Source organism: Eubalaena glacialis, chromosome 16 (assembly GCF_028564815.1).
Source record: "Eubalaena glacialis isolate mEubGla1 chromosome 16, mEubGla1.1.hap2.+ XY, whole genome shotgun sequence".
Classification (NCBI taxonomy): domain Eukaryota; kingdom Metazoa; phylum Chordata; class Mammalia; order Artiodactyla; family Balaenidae; genus Eubalaena; species Eubalaena glacialis.
This window is the reverse complement of record NC_083731.1, coordinates 14,854,613-14,869,655: the sequence shown is the minus strand read 5'-3', so window position 1 is coordinate 14,869,655 and position 15,043 is coordinate 14,854,613. Positions and strand designations below refer to the sequence as shown.

The 15,043-nt window shown below is 43.1% G+C and overlaps 1 protein-coding gene across 1 annotated transcript in view; it reads left to right on the top strand.

Moving 5' to 3' along the window:
• Nucleotides 1-15,043, top strand: part of LOC133076335 (ATP-binding cassette sub-family C member 4-like) — a 214,026-nt gene that overhangs the window by 20,010 nt on the left and 178,973 nt on the right. The window contains 2 exon segments of the mRNA XM_061170908.1: nucleotides 8,015-9,097; nucleotides 12,969-13,056. The gene's annotated coding sequence lies outside the window, so the exon portion shown is untranslated.

Sequence of the window (15,043 nt, the reverse complement as noted above, 5' to 3'; positions counted from 1 at the left end):
AGTCCTGGATGTAATGTACAGCATGTGACTATAGTTAACAGTACTCTACTGTATACTTGAAAGTTGTTAAGAGATTTGGTCTTGAAAGTTCTCATTATAAGAAAAAAAAATTGAAACTGTGTAGTGATGGATGTTAGTAAACTAGGCTTACTGTGGTGATCATTTTGCAATATATACATATAGCAAATCATTATGTTGTCTACCTTAAACTAATACAATGTTATATATGTCAACTGTATTTCAACAAAAAGCAAAACAAACAAAAAAAACCCCAAATTCTTTTAAACCCTCAGCCCCCTTCGGTTACTGCCTTTTGCCTGTTTCTTTTCCAAGAAAAACATCTTTAAAAAATTGTCTCCACTACTCTTTCTACTCCTTCAATATTGAATCATTCACTAACCCGCCTTGGTCTGCCTGCACCTCCAGGATGCCACAACACACTTTGCAGAGATCACCAGAAAGCTCCCTGTTCTATGTCCAGTAGACATTTCCAGTTTGCATGTGTTGGCCTCTCCATGGCATCCGCTGCCGCTGCCTACAGGGTCCACTGAAACACTCTCTTCTCCTCACTTCCTTGACAGGACCCTCTCCCAGTTTTCCTTGTGTCTCTGCTCTGTCTCTCCTGAAGGGAGCCCTGATGTCTTTTCTGAGCTCCACACACTGATGCCCAGCTGATCATCTGACTGAGACGTGGCGCAGGCATTTTAGGCTTCTCAGGTCCACACCTGAGCTCTTGATCTCCCCTCCAAAACTCGCGCTCTGCCTTTTTCCTCATATCAGTAAGGGCACTGCCACACGGCCAGATGTGCGTTCCCAAACACTCTAATTGTTATGACCTGCCTTCTCTCTCTCCCATCTCCTCCGGCCCGTTTCCATGTCCAAACGTTTCTACTACAATTTCTTGACTGTCTCTCTGCTGCCACCGTGCAGTCTAGGCTGCCACCACCTTCTGCTTGCAGAGTGACAGAAGCTTCTCAAAACAGGCTTGCTTCACTACCAGTGAGAGAGGATTTTGAAAACCCCAAGAGATTTGTTTTGGCCAGAATTTAAAGAGCTTACAGTAATATCATTATTTGGAATTTGTGATTTGAAGGAAGGAAGGATTAAATACAGTTGTGCTTTATTCAAGGATTCCCAGTTAAGCGCCTTTAAAAACATATTTTGAGCACATACACACACAGAGACACAGAGACACAGCTGGCTGTTACAGGTGTGGTTTTCATTGAACCAGCTCTGTAAGAGGGAGAATTCTGGGCGTGCTGGATTGGAAGGAGAGGAAGTAGTTCTGGGCTTTCCCAGGTGATCTGGGGGGGCCCACACCTCCTCCAGCAGGGACCTTGGGGTTCTGGCTCCAGGTGGCCCTCAGGCCGCAGGGCAGACTCGAGAATGGAGGGCTTGTCATGCACCTGTGCCCTGACCTCCAGATGATTCTTGGACAAAACCCAGAGCACCCTTGGAGATAATAGCAAAGTGTGGGAGGAGAAGATTTATTTTTCTTCCCATATAAATTAGTGTAATTTGATACCACTTTTCTACTGCCGCCACCAGACAGACTAGAAAGTGTCTGGTACCCTAGTTGGCACTGTGGTATTTCTAATTGAATAAATAAGCTTTTTTTTTTTTTTCCACAGTATTTAATTTTTTAATTTTACTATTTTTTTGAATTTTATTTTTTTTTTATACAGCACGTTCTTATTAGTTACCTATTTTATACATATTAGTATATACATGTCAATCCCAGCCTCCCAATTCATCCCACCACTACCCACCTCCCGGCTGCTTTCCCCCCTTGGTGTCCGTACTTTTGTTCTCTACATCTGTGTCTCTATTTCTGCCCTGCAAACCGGTTCATCTGTACCATTTTTTCTAGGTTCCACATATATGCGTTAATATACAATATTTGTTTTTCTCTTTCTGACTTACTTCGCTCTGTATGACAGTCTCCAGATCCATCCACGTCTCTACAAATGACCCAATTTCGTTCCTTTTTATGGCTGAGTAATAGTCCATGGTATATATGTACCACATCGTCTTTATCCATTTGTCTGTTGATGGGCATTTAGCTTGCTTGCATGACCTGGCTATTGTAAACAGTGCTGCAATGAACATTGGGGTGCATGTGTCTTTTTGAATTATGGTTTTCTCAGGGTATATGCCCAGTAGTGGGATTGCTGGATCATATGGTAATTCTATTTTTAGTTTTTTAAGGAACCTCCATACTGTCCTCCATAGTGGCTGTGTCAGTTTACATTCCCACCAACAGTGCAAGAGGGTTCCCTTTTCTCCACACCCTCTCCAGCATTTGTTGTTTGTAGATTTTCTGATGATGCCCATTCTAACTGGTGTGAGGTGATACCTCATTGTACTTTTGATTTGCATTTCTCTAATAATTAGGGATGTTGAGCATAAATAAGCATCTTGAAATACAGACTTTGTTACCTTTTTATTTTTGAAGGAACCAAAAGTCTTTCCTAAACCACAGCTTTCATTCAAAATGAGTAACATAGCAGAATGTCAACCGTTAGTTTTTCTTAGAAATCTCTATTTCTGCTCAATTATTCAATTGTTAATGGTGCATTAAAGTATTTAAAAATGAATTTTAAGGTGGGAAAGGGCTCTATTAATGATCCATGCTGTGAAGGCAATTGCGTCTTTGCTTTTATATACATATAGAAAGAAAAGAAAAGGAAAAAAATCAGTGTCATGCCAGGTATGACTCATGAACTTTCTTTTCATAGTTCTTTTCCTTCCTCTTCTTCAAAACAAATAAATCACTAAAGCGATAACGCAAAACAACCCCCACGACAACTTATTCCTTTTAATAAAAGATTAATCAGTGGCATGTCGTTTGGGAAAAGGGGAGCAAATCCCAGTCTTCAGCAACTGTGGGCTGTTCCTGGGGAATAAGCACCTCACCCTGGTGAGACTTTCCCAGCTGTGTTGCTGACAGATGGAACGAGAGAGAGAGGAGGGAGGCGAGGGCATACATTTCAGGGGCTTTATGGACGAGCTGAGCATAAATCTGTTCAATAGATTAGGCTTTCGTTTCCCCTTTCTGCAATATGAGAAATATTAGAGATAACTGAGATAGAAGTCCTTTGTGTATGCAAAGTCTCATTGATGGTGTCCCCTCAACAAACATAATACAGTCTTGAATTTATACATGTTCCAGCCCCAGATGAGTGCTGTGTGCTTAGTGAGTTCCGGGTGCTGTGCTTGGTGGTCCACAGCATCATTCCATTTTTTTCCACCGAATGACCTCCCCTGAGCAGGGCCTCTCCCTTTCTCAATGAGAATCTAAAGCGAAGGTGCCACGGTGGAGCTGGGACTGGGAAGCAAGCCATTTGATCCTAAAGTCTACATTCCCCGCCTCTGCTCTGCACCGCCAACACGTCCTCAGCCTTCACTCGCTTCCTCGGGTTCAGGGCCCCACCGTGGGCCCCAACCCTGCAGAGCTGCGGGCACAGCGACAACGATAGTGTCCTAATGGTGCATGGCGCCATCTGGTGGCCAAACTAGGCAACTGTAGGGATCCACACTACATCCACTGTATTTGGGAAGCATGACTGCTTTATTTGGGGTGACAACAGAGCTCTCTAGCTGTTCTTTTATTTTCTCTTTTTTTTCTTTTCTAACAGAATAACATTAACTCATATGCTCAAAGAAATTCATGTTCCCATTTTAACTGACTCATGGCAGGAACAGGAAGTGTTTATGTGGACAGAAATGGAAAAGGGGAGGATCGCAGGAGCAGAAACGGGTTACAAGGAGCATTTTATTTTATTTTTAAATTTAGTTTAATTAATTAATTTATTTTTGGCTGCTTTGGGTCTTCGTTGCTGCGCGTGGGCTTTCTCTATTTGCGGCGAGCGGGGGCTACTCTTCGTTGTGGTGCGTGGGCTTCTCATTGCGGTGGCTTCTCTTGCTGTGGAGCACGGGCTCTAGGCGCACAGGCTCAGTAGTTGTGGCTCGCGGGCTCTAGAGCGCAGGCTCAGTAGTTGTGGCGCACGGGCTTAGTTGCTCCGTGGCCTGTGGGATCTTCCCAGACCAGGGATCAAACCCGTGTCCCCTGCATTGGCAGGCAGATTCTTAACCACTGCACCACCAGGGAAGTCCCGGAGCATTTTATTATTAATGTAGTACTGACGCCTCTTTTTCTGGCATGATTCAAAGACAGAAGTACAAATGTGCAGAGGTATTGTGGTAGTAGCACTTTCGGAAGTATATACCATACATCTACATCTACAGACGTCTCTCTTACATTATACAATATATATATTCTCTCTCTTATGTATATACAATATATATATTCCCCACTTCCATAAATGTGAAATGTAAGCAGGACTAACAAAGCCCGTTACATGTTTACTCATCGTTACTTGTACATCTGCTAGTGTTCCCTGACTCCTCTGGGGAAGTTATGACCGATTTCCCTGCCTGGGTTCATTTTAGGACAATAAGAAGGTGATTTGTTTTGTCCAAACCTGTGCTACATGACTGTGAATGCTGGGAATTTCTTTGACAGAGACCAAAACCTGTCTCTCAAGTACTATACTATGCCTTTTCTATATTCTTTGGCAGTAGTCAATTCTGCCTAGGAGACAAGAAATACAGGCAGAATGGATGAAACTCCTAAGTGTTACGTATAGATAGTAGGTAAGCAAGTAGCTTATGAAACATAAGCAAACCTAATAGGATATATTAGATATAGCTAATAAGTAAGTTGGTCATCTGAAAGCCAGGCTAAAAATAAGCAGAATAAAAGGAATATACAATGGGACAAGCATTATTCTTCATAGATAGAAAGATGGAGAGACCAAGTCATCGTGCTTGCCCTAAGCTGGCAGCTGGGTCATGCCCACGTCAACCACACATCGGTGATGCCCAGTATATGCCATCTGGTCCTGTATGTGCTCTGCCCGAGAAAAGTGAATTAAAGCGCCAAGAGCTAGACAGGCTAACTGGCAAACTCCAGCTGTGGCCAGGTGTGCACACCTGAGTCTCTCTGATAGAGCAGGTGGTGTGTTGGCCCCCATGCCTGCTGTCTTTTGGGTCCGCTTGCTCAACACGCAATACTGGTCCTCACACCCATACTGCTAGGAGGGGATGCAGCCCAAAGAGGGAGGGAGAGAGCGAGAGAGAAGAGAAACAGGACATATGAAATTTGTATGATCTGGGATTCAGGCAGTGTGGTCCTTGTGTCCCCCTTACACCCCATCCTAAGCCTGTGCACCTTTTGGACCATGAGTCTTTCTGATCCATGACCGCTGGGGTACCTCACCTCAGTGGTACCCTTGGAGGCTAACATCGCATCCAGGTAATTCCTACATAACAAGTACAGGTAAGGGCTAAGCTGTTGAGAACCCAGAATTTCTATGTAGGAGGGGCTAAGGGACAACAATTTGTTGGAAAAGAGGCTGGGGACTGTCTTAAAGTTGTATTTACATAGCAAACACTGTTTAGAGTGATGGAGGTAAGTGGGGGCACTTTAAACCATCAGTCACTGAGTTTAAAAACGTTTATCCTTGGGAGGCACACATAGACTGAAATCCACACTGACCTCAAATGACAGCAGGTCCCCTGCTGAGAGCAGCTTGAGGTTGTGGGGGAAGGAGAGAAGCGAGGGGTGCTGATGATGGAGAAGCCACCAACGAAGAAGAGACGGGTAAGGAAAAGGTGGCCGCAGCTGGGTCAGAAGCCCAGGCAAAGGCACCCAGCTGCCTACGTCACAACCTGGACTCCTAGGTGTGGGTCATGATACACATCTGGCAAGTTTTATAAAAGAAAGATGTTCTGAGCTTCCCAATTAGCCGTTAAAAATCTACATCTTCTTGGGGGGTGGGGTGGGATGAATTGGGAGACAGGGATTGACATATATACACTGTTGATACTATGTATAAAATAGATAACTAATGAGAACCTACTGTATGGCACAGGGAACTCTACTCAGTGCTCTGTGGTGACCCAAATGGGAAGGAAGTCCAAAAAAGAGGGGATATATGTATAGGTATAGCTGATTCACTTTGCTGTACAGCAGAAACTAACACAATATTGTAAAGCAACTATACGCCAATAAAAATTTTTTAAAAATCTACATCTTTTCCCAGGTTAGTAAAAAATATGTTTCTCATCCCAAGGAGACATAGACATCACTTGTGACACCCCTGCTACATAGCACATTCCCCAAGTTCCTGGGGGGCGCCTGCAGCGCTCACCCTGGACTCCACCGAGAGCCAGGTGCCCAGCATGCCATGAGCACCCCACAGGCACCTCCTGCCGTGCTCCTCTGGTTTCTACTGGAGAGGCCAAACATATTTTCCTGCAAGTGAGAGTTGATCCACACCTGTTAAAAATCCAGCCCTCCTGGCTCAGTCGTCAGTTGTGAAAAGTCCAGGGCACCAGAAAGCTGTTAGGCATTGTTTGCAGGAGAGAGGAACGTGCCAGGGAGCATCAGGAAGCCCTTTCAGGCCTTGGGGAAGGTGGGCTCACAGACCAGGCATCTGTTCTTACCTGCCCACAGAGGTGCAGCTGGTCTGCAGCTCAGACGTTTATCAGAGGAGAGGTTGCCTGGATTGCTCTGTGCTCCTCGGACCCTGGTGGCATCTCTGATCTACCAACCAGATAGGGTCCCATTTGAAGAAGGTAGACATGAGGCTGCTTATACGATAGGACTGATTGGGGGTAGGTTGGGGAGGGGAGATCGCAAACAGTGAGTAGTTATTGGGTATCAGTTATGTGCCAAGCACCATGCTTGCTTTTCACATGCATTGATTAATGACACTCTAGGAGGGATTTTATCTGTCTTGTTCATAGCACACTACACAAAGTAAGTACTCCGTAAATATCTGCGGAATGAATAAATGAATCATCTCGACAACCGTGGAAAGTTTGTATTTTAATCCCCATTTTACAGAGTATTAATAGATTTGAAAACAAAACTAATCTGTGTTATTGAAAGTTGGGAGACTGGTGATTAATGATGTAGAAACCAGGGGAACGTGGTAGGAGTGCTCCTGTGTCCTGGTCACGTGGTGCTCAGTTTGTGAAAACTCAAACAGTACACTTATGTTCACTTTCTAATAGTATATTATACTTTAATAAAAGGCTAAAAATTTCCTCCAAAAATTAAACAGGCATGGAATTACCATATGGTCCAGCAATTCCACTTCTATGAATATGCCCCAAAGAACTGAAAGCAGGGACTCCAGCAGATATTTGTACACCCATGTTTATAGCAGCATTATTCACAGTGGCCAAAACATGAAAGCAACCCAAGTGTCCATCGACAGATGGGTGGATAAACAAAATGTGGTATATACATACAACACAATAATTATTCAGCCTTAAAAAGGAAGGAAACTCTGACACAGGCTGCAACATGGATGAACTTTGAGGACATTATGTTGAGTGAAATAAGCCAGTCACAAAAGAACAAATATTGTATATTTCACTTAAATGAGGTCCTGGAGTAGTCAGATTCGAGGCAGAAAGTAGAAGGGTGGTGGCCAGGGGCTGAGGATGCGGGAGTTTTTGTTTAATGGGTGCAGAGTATCAGTTTGGGGAAGATGAAGAAATTCTGGAGATGGATGGTGGTGATGATTGCACCACAATGTGAAAGTACTCAATGCCACAGATGGTGCGTTTAAAAATGTTCAAATGGGAAATTTTATGTTACCTATATTTTACCACGATTTTCTTCGAAAGCTAAAAATAAATAAACTTGCCTTAGATCACATCTGCTAGTAAGTGGGAGGCCAACCCAGCTTCACCTGGCTCCAAAGCCCTGCCCGTTCCTCGCCACCACAAGACCCTGCACCTTAAAGTTAATGTCTGTCTCAGGCACCATTAATAGGAACAGAGGTTGACAAGGTCTAATCTGTGATTTCCTCCTCTTCACCCCAGCATCCTTGAGCCTCTTGCTCAGAGTCTGTTGCTAGACTTGGTTTGACAATGGGACCAGCCTCAAATGTCAACCGATCTCCAAATAAAATGGAATTATGTTTTTAAACTCTAGGTTGGGGGACTTCTCTGGTGGCGCAGTGGTTAAGAATCCGCCTGCCAATGCAGGGGACACGGGTTCGAGCCCTGGTCCGGGAAGATCCCACATGCCGCGGAGCAACTAAGCCTGTGCGCCACAACTACTGAGCCTGCGCTCTGGAGCCCGCGAGCCACAACTACTGAGCCTGCGTGCTGCAACTACTGAAGTCCATGCACCTAGAGCATGTGCTCTGCAAGAAGAGAAGCCACCGCACTGAGAGGCCTGTGCACTGCAACAAAGAGTAGCCCCTGCTCGCCGCAACTAGAGAAAGCCCGCACGCAGCAACGAAGACCCAACGCAGCCAAAAATAAATAAATAAATAAATAAAACAAAACTCTACGTTGAGTTTGAATCACTACAAAATAATCAAGAAAAGGCAGTTCCAGCACCAAATGATGGTATGGTTATGAAATTATCATCAAAAATCCTGTCCAGAATTTACCAAAATCCAATTAATTCAGAAGGATTTGTGGAGAGAGGATGAGGTTTGACAAGCAATTTGGAGATGAGGGTTCATCTTGGAAGGAGCTGTCCAGCGGTGCAAAATATTGAACTAACGTAAACATTTGCCTTTAAAGATCTTTATCTTCCTAAAGAACTCAGAAAGTTTCTCAAGGGCGGTTAGGGAGGTTTTCTGTGAGGTAGCAAGCCGGCACCAATGCAGGCCATAACTCACGTTGTTTCTCCATCTGTCCCAGTAGGTGTAGACACGACAGAAGTTCTGGAGTAATCTCTCTAGGCTTCCATCCTATTGGGGTGAGTTGGGGAGTCTGCCTGAAGTTAGTGAGGCCCAGTGGCCATAAAGGAGGAAAGAGGTGTGGACTATGCTTAAAAAAAAAAGAAAAAGTTAATCACAGGCCCATGTAAAGAAACAAAGAATCAGACTGGGCCAGATAACTGACATCCATGAAGAAGAAGAGTTTGGAAACGGACTTGGAGTTAGAAAGCAAATGCTCAGTACAAATGGGCAGGCCATTGATAGGATTAGAGCGAAGTTAGTCCCTGATGGGGACAGTTGGGATTCTCCCAGTGAGCACGTTATCCGTTCACAATAGCACGGTATGTTGTGTTTTAGACACTCTCCTGAATACGTGTTGTACTTCATAATAAAGAAACAGTGCATTGTATGAGCATAAGCGTGGGGGTTGGGAATGTTTAGGATTGTTTTGTGTAACCCTCCCTGCTGTGTTGGATCTTCTGCCGTTCAGTTAGGGGCTGAAGATGAGGCTGGCTACTGGTGTACTGTTCTGCCTCCTCTTAAGTTGCAGGGTGATTATGTTAATGCTGTGGTCTGGGGATGGAAGACTGAGTGTCAGCTCAGCTCCGGGCACCCACCCACCCTCCCAGGATTCACAGGAGGAACGTACATAAAGGGTCTCCATCCTTTGCCTCCAGGACAGGTTTGAGCAACATCAAACATCAAGAGAACCAGTGCAACTCACAGTTGTCTGGACCTAGTAAAGGTTCTTGCCTGACTTTATGGCAAACAAGAGTGCTGGGAACACGTGCTCCTATCTGTTTATTCATCTTTTAGTAGAGAGTCATGAGTCTTTCCATCCTGGTAAAAGCCAAATCAAGCAATTTGATTTGCTTCTTGTGGTGGCAACTGACCAACTTCAAAGTAGGAAGAGCTGGGTGAAGACAATGTCTTTCTAGAAAATTCAGTTGAAATCTATAAATCTGAATTTTCTGGTTCTTCCTATGTGTGTAGTACCCTGCATCAGGTTATTTGTTGAATGAAATTGATGAATCATTCAACAGCACTTTTTTTTTGACCACCACGATCCTGGGTTGGGTTGCTGTGTTAATTTATCCCAGCAGTGATTGCTTTAGCAGACCTCTATTCAATTTACCACCTGCAATGAGTCCATTGTATTTGCTTTGAAAGCCACTGAAAAATGAGTGCGCTAAAGTGAAAACACATTTGGCAAGGGGATACATTTTATAATTTCCTGCAGTAAAACTATAATCTTGTTTTGGGGTTATATTAGTATAGCATCAGAAAAATAGAAAAATAGATGTGGGACAGCAATACCTCCTGATTTACATGATTTTCAGTGACAAGTGTGTTTCTACTGCAGGGGCCGCGGGTTCGATCCCTGGTTGGGGAACTAAGATCCCGCATGCCGTGAGGAATGGCCAAAAAAAATAGAAAAAACAAATAGAGTTATTGTTAATGACGAGTTTCTCTAAGGGAGACGTAGGAACATGGAAAACACCTCTTTACCTCCCCTTATCTGCCCTGTGTCAACATCTCACTATTTCTCACTCAGACTCCCTCACTCAAGATAGCTGATGGCTGTGAAATCCTGTGTAAAGGGTATAAGAGATCAATTTTTTCCTAAGTCGAAGCATAATCAAGAGAGTAACTTTTTTCCGGTAATTCAAGACCTAAAAATGAAAGCTTATGTCTAGGGGTTTACTTTCTTTCCTTGTGCCTGGCCCCCTTTATCTTACTGATGCCTAAAAACACTAAAATTTTATTACACTGTGATGTTGTGAAGAATTGATAAACTTACCCTAAAATGTATGTAGGAAGATAAAGTTCCACTCAGGGAGGACTCAAGGTTTATGTAGTTTTGAGGGCTCTCTTGAAGAAATTCAAAATTAGGTGTGAAAGTGAATAGTTATTTAGAATGAGAAAAGAAAGCACAGCAAAATACTGGAGTCATGGATATTTGGGTCCCTTTCTTGTAAGATTTTTTACCAGATGTGCTTAGTTAGAAATGCTGGCTGATCGCAATCTGCCTTTCTTTCCCCACCTAGAACATTCTTTTTTTTTTTTTTATAAATTTTTTTATTTTATTTTATTTTATTTTATTTTGGCTGTGTTGTGTCTTCGTTGCTGCACGCGGGCTTTTCTCTGGATGCGGCGAGCAGGGGCTACTCTTCATTGTGGTGCACAGCCTTCTCATTGCGGTGGCTTCTCTTGTTGCAGAGCACGGACTCTAGCCATGCGGGCTTCAGTAGTTGTGGCACACAGGCTCAGTAGTTGTGGCTCACGGGCTCTAGAGCACAGGCTCAGGAGTTATGGCGCACAGGCTTAGTTGCTCCACGGCATGTGGGATCTTCCCAGACCAGAGCTCGAACCCGTGTCTCCTGCATTGGCGGGGGGATTCTTAACCACTGCGCCAGCAGGGAAGCCCTCCCCACCTAGAACATTCTGCAACCCCCAGCTACTCTCAGGAACCCCAGGGTGTGGGCAGATGAGGGGCTTTGATGCTTAAGCTTCCTTCTCTTCATGCCACATCCACCTCTGATCCATGAATAGCAACATCAGCCTTTCAGAAGGAGGACAGGGACGTCTGGGCCACCAAGGGGCCCTGTGGGGTGCAGAACTTGAGTTTCTTCACGGTGAAGAGCTGGGAGCTGCACACCTGGGGAGAGTCCTGGTCCACACAGCCCTGGTTCTGCCCAGGCCCCAGAGAGCATCCCTGAGCTGGGGGGAGACAGACACAGAAACACTGGAGAAGGAGCCCAGGATTTCAGCCTCTGAGGAAACAAATCTGCACGGGACTCTGCTCACCTCAGGGAAGCAGGGGGCTGCCCCACGTGGTCGCGAAATGCAGTCTCCACTCCTGCCCTGGGAGACTGACTGATGCTTCTGAGGACGTGGAAGCCTTTTTACACACAGTTCTCATTGTGCATTGTTAATATTTCTATGATTTCCTATTTCTTCTCCTCCAACATTTTATTTTGAAAATTTTCAACCAGAGAAGTTGAACATATAGTGCAAAGAACACGCAGGCACCTCATGCAGGGTCATCAGTTATCCACAACGTCTTGCCACCTTTGCTTTGTATATACTTATTTTTCTGAACCATTTGATAGTAAGTTGCCTGCATTTTGACACTGTGACATTAGGTTAGAATCATTAGCTGTGCTCCGAGCAACACAGAAGAGTCCTAAAAGTACAGTGTCAACAAAAAGCAACAGAGTGAGATACAGTAACAGAACAGTATATTTTATACACTACATTTTTATAAATCAATAAAACCTGCACATCAAACAACGATGTACCTTTTTAAAAGAACACAGAACAAAAGAAGGCACAGTAAACACCAGAGGACAGTGGTTTGTTTATGGAAGAGAGGAAAATGGAAGTGGAGACGAGGGACAAAAGAAATCAGTTAAACAAGAGAGCAGCTTCCCACAGTGCAAAGAGGCTGTTACATCATGAACTGAGGCATATGATGAACCCAGCCATTGGCACCTAAAATCAGAAATGAAAGCAAGAAAGGAACGGAAAAAACAGACAAGAAGATGGAAGGGAGGAGAGGGAAGGAGGGAAATAATAAATGAATTTATCCCAAATGAGGGGAATTCTGGAATTTCAGATTTCTGCAAATTCTTTTGTTTTACCTGCTCTCAATTCATATTTAGCTTCATTTGGAAAGTAGTTGTATGTGTTTAGGGGAAAGAGCTCTCCTGAAAAAAAAAAAAAAAGAATGATAAACCCCTTTCTTAGTACACTATATTTTTCTTCATCAAACTATGAGTCGAATTCTCAGAAAAGATATGCTTGGTTCTACATTTAAGATGGAAACCCAGGGAATTCCCTGGCAGTCCAGTGGTTAGGACTCTGCATTCTCACTGCCACAGGTTGGAGTTCAATCCTTAGTCGGGGAACTAAAATCCCACAAGCCTTGCGGTGAGGCCAAGAAAACCCAGCAATTTAAAATGAAAAACCACTTATTTTCTTATATCATTCAAATCAAATTTTAAACTAAATTTTTTTAAACTTAAAGACATTAATATCTACCTCTTTTGGTCAATATCTTGATTTCAGGGTTTAATTAGAGCCCCATCAAACATTCTTCCAAACATTTAATAACTAGCAATAAAAATTAAGTAAACAATTCTGTCTATAAGTAATTATTAGTATCTTAGTTTGCCTGCCAGAATTTTATGCACTTTGATTTTTTTTCAGATGTAAATACAGGTTAAAGTCTCCTTTCTGACGTAAAGATTCAGAGGATTAGAACATGAGAAAGAAAACCGAGAGAAACACCACCTGGGTGAGTCTGCAAATGTTTTGGGCATAAGCACGTTCCTAGCTCACCTCCCCCTGGAAGGGAAACAAGAGGTGACTCCTCTGGAAGAATTCAGCTGAACTTTGATCACTATCTATTGTCCAAATTACTAAGAGATGCCAAATTTTATTGTTTTTGAGCTTTTGCAAAGCTTCCTGGAATTCAAAAGGCAAATGCAGATGAGGGTGGAGGGAAGAATCCATTGTAATTAATCATAGAAAAAAGGGGAAGAATTAAGTCTGCAAAGACTGAAACATTAGAAATAGCCAGTTTAAATCATGGAACACTCGGCTAGAGGGATGGCAGTGGGGTGCTGTGAGTGGAGCTGTAATTCCAGGTTTTCTTTGAAGGGGGGCGGAAATCTGTGAACCCTTCCAGGCTCATAAATTTTATTATATCACAAATACCTCCCTCCTAGGTGAGTGTGAAGATTATGACATAAGACACGTAGAGCACAGTGAAAGTGCTAAATAAATGTCAGCTATTGTTATTATTATTCCCGGAAAGATGAGGATACTGAGATCAGGGTGACCAACCCTTTCCGTTTGCCCAGATAGTCTAGGTTTTAGCACTGAATGTCCTGTGTCCTGTGAATCCCCTCACCCCCAGGACACAAGTAGTTCCAGGTTTTCAGCTTTTGTTGGGGTCGAGGAGGGTGGAGGAAAGTGACTGAATTCCTGTTTTCCACAATCAAATGATAATCTCCTGTCAGAGGCCCAACATTTCCTGTTTCTACCCTATCTTTCCCTCACACTGCCACCTGCCTGCAAAAAAGAAGGAACTTCTTGTCCTGGGAGACAAGTCAGCACATTGTCCTGAGGAGGGTGGCCTGAGACTCCATCTGGACTTGGTGTTCTCGGCATCACTCAGCAGCTACCAGCAGAGGGCACACTCCAACCTACCCTGCTCACTGTCTGTATTCCCCTCCCCTGACCCACCTAGAGTTTCTGCCTCCTATGAAGTCTTAGTACATTGCTCTTCCAAGCTTAGATGTGTGCGTCCCTTTTCCTCTCCCTTTTTTCCCTCCCTTCCTTTCTTTCTCCTTTCTTCCTTCCTTCCCTACCTTCCTCTCTCCTTACTTCCTCTCTCCCTCCCTCTCTTCGTTTCCGTGAGTAAAGTTGCAAGGAACACAAGCTCACAATCACAAGTCACGAAGCACACATTTTAACAAACCACTATGAATGACGGATTCAGTAGGAAAAAATATAATCAATCCAACCTGCAAAAACTACAGCTATGAAGATAATCAGACACAGAATATAAAATAAGTATCTTTAATACTTAATAAAATAGGGCATTTGAATTATGACTAAAGAACAAGACATTAGAAAAAAAGAAACAAAAATTTGAAAAAAATAAAATGGAACTTCTAGAGATAAAAAAAAAAGGCATTTAGAAATTAGAGACTCTGGATGGGTTAACAGCAGATTATACATAGCTGAAGAAAAAATTAATGTATCAGAACGTATAGCTGAAAAAATCCCCAGAATGCAGCATGGAGAAATAAAGAGATAAAAAATGTTAAAGAGAGTTTGAGCCATAGGACAAACTAAAAAATAGTTCTTACCAGAGCTACGAAGGAGATAAAGAAAGGATAGGGACATGAGGGTAATATCTTGAGAGGAAAGGAACTAATAGTTTTCCAAAACTTATAGAAGATATGAATTACGGGTTCAAAAGTTTAGTAAATGCCAAAAAAGACTTAAAAAGAAATCTACATTTAGAAAATCAAAGTGAAACTGCCAAAACCAAAGACAATCTTAAAACCAGCCAAAGAGAAAACACAGATTAATTTACAAAGAAATGACAAATCAGACTCTTGATTTCTCAACAGCAATGATGGAAGCCAAATCAAAATGGAATTATACTTCAAAGTACTGAGTCAAAATAACTGTCTACTTATAACTGTATACCCAGCAAAATTATCTACCAAAAGCAAGCATAGAGTAAGTATATTATCCGACACACAAAA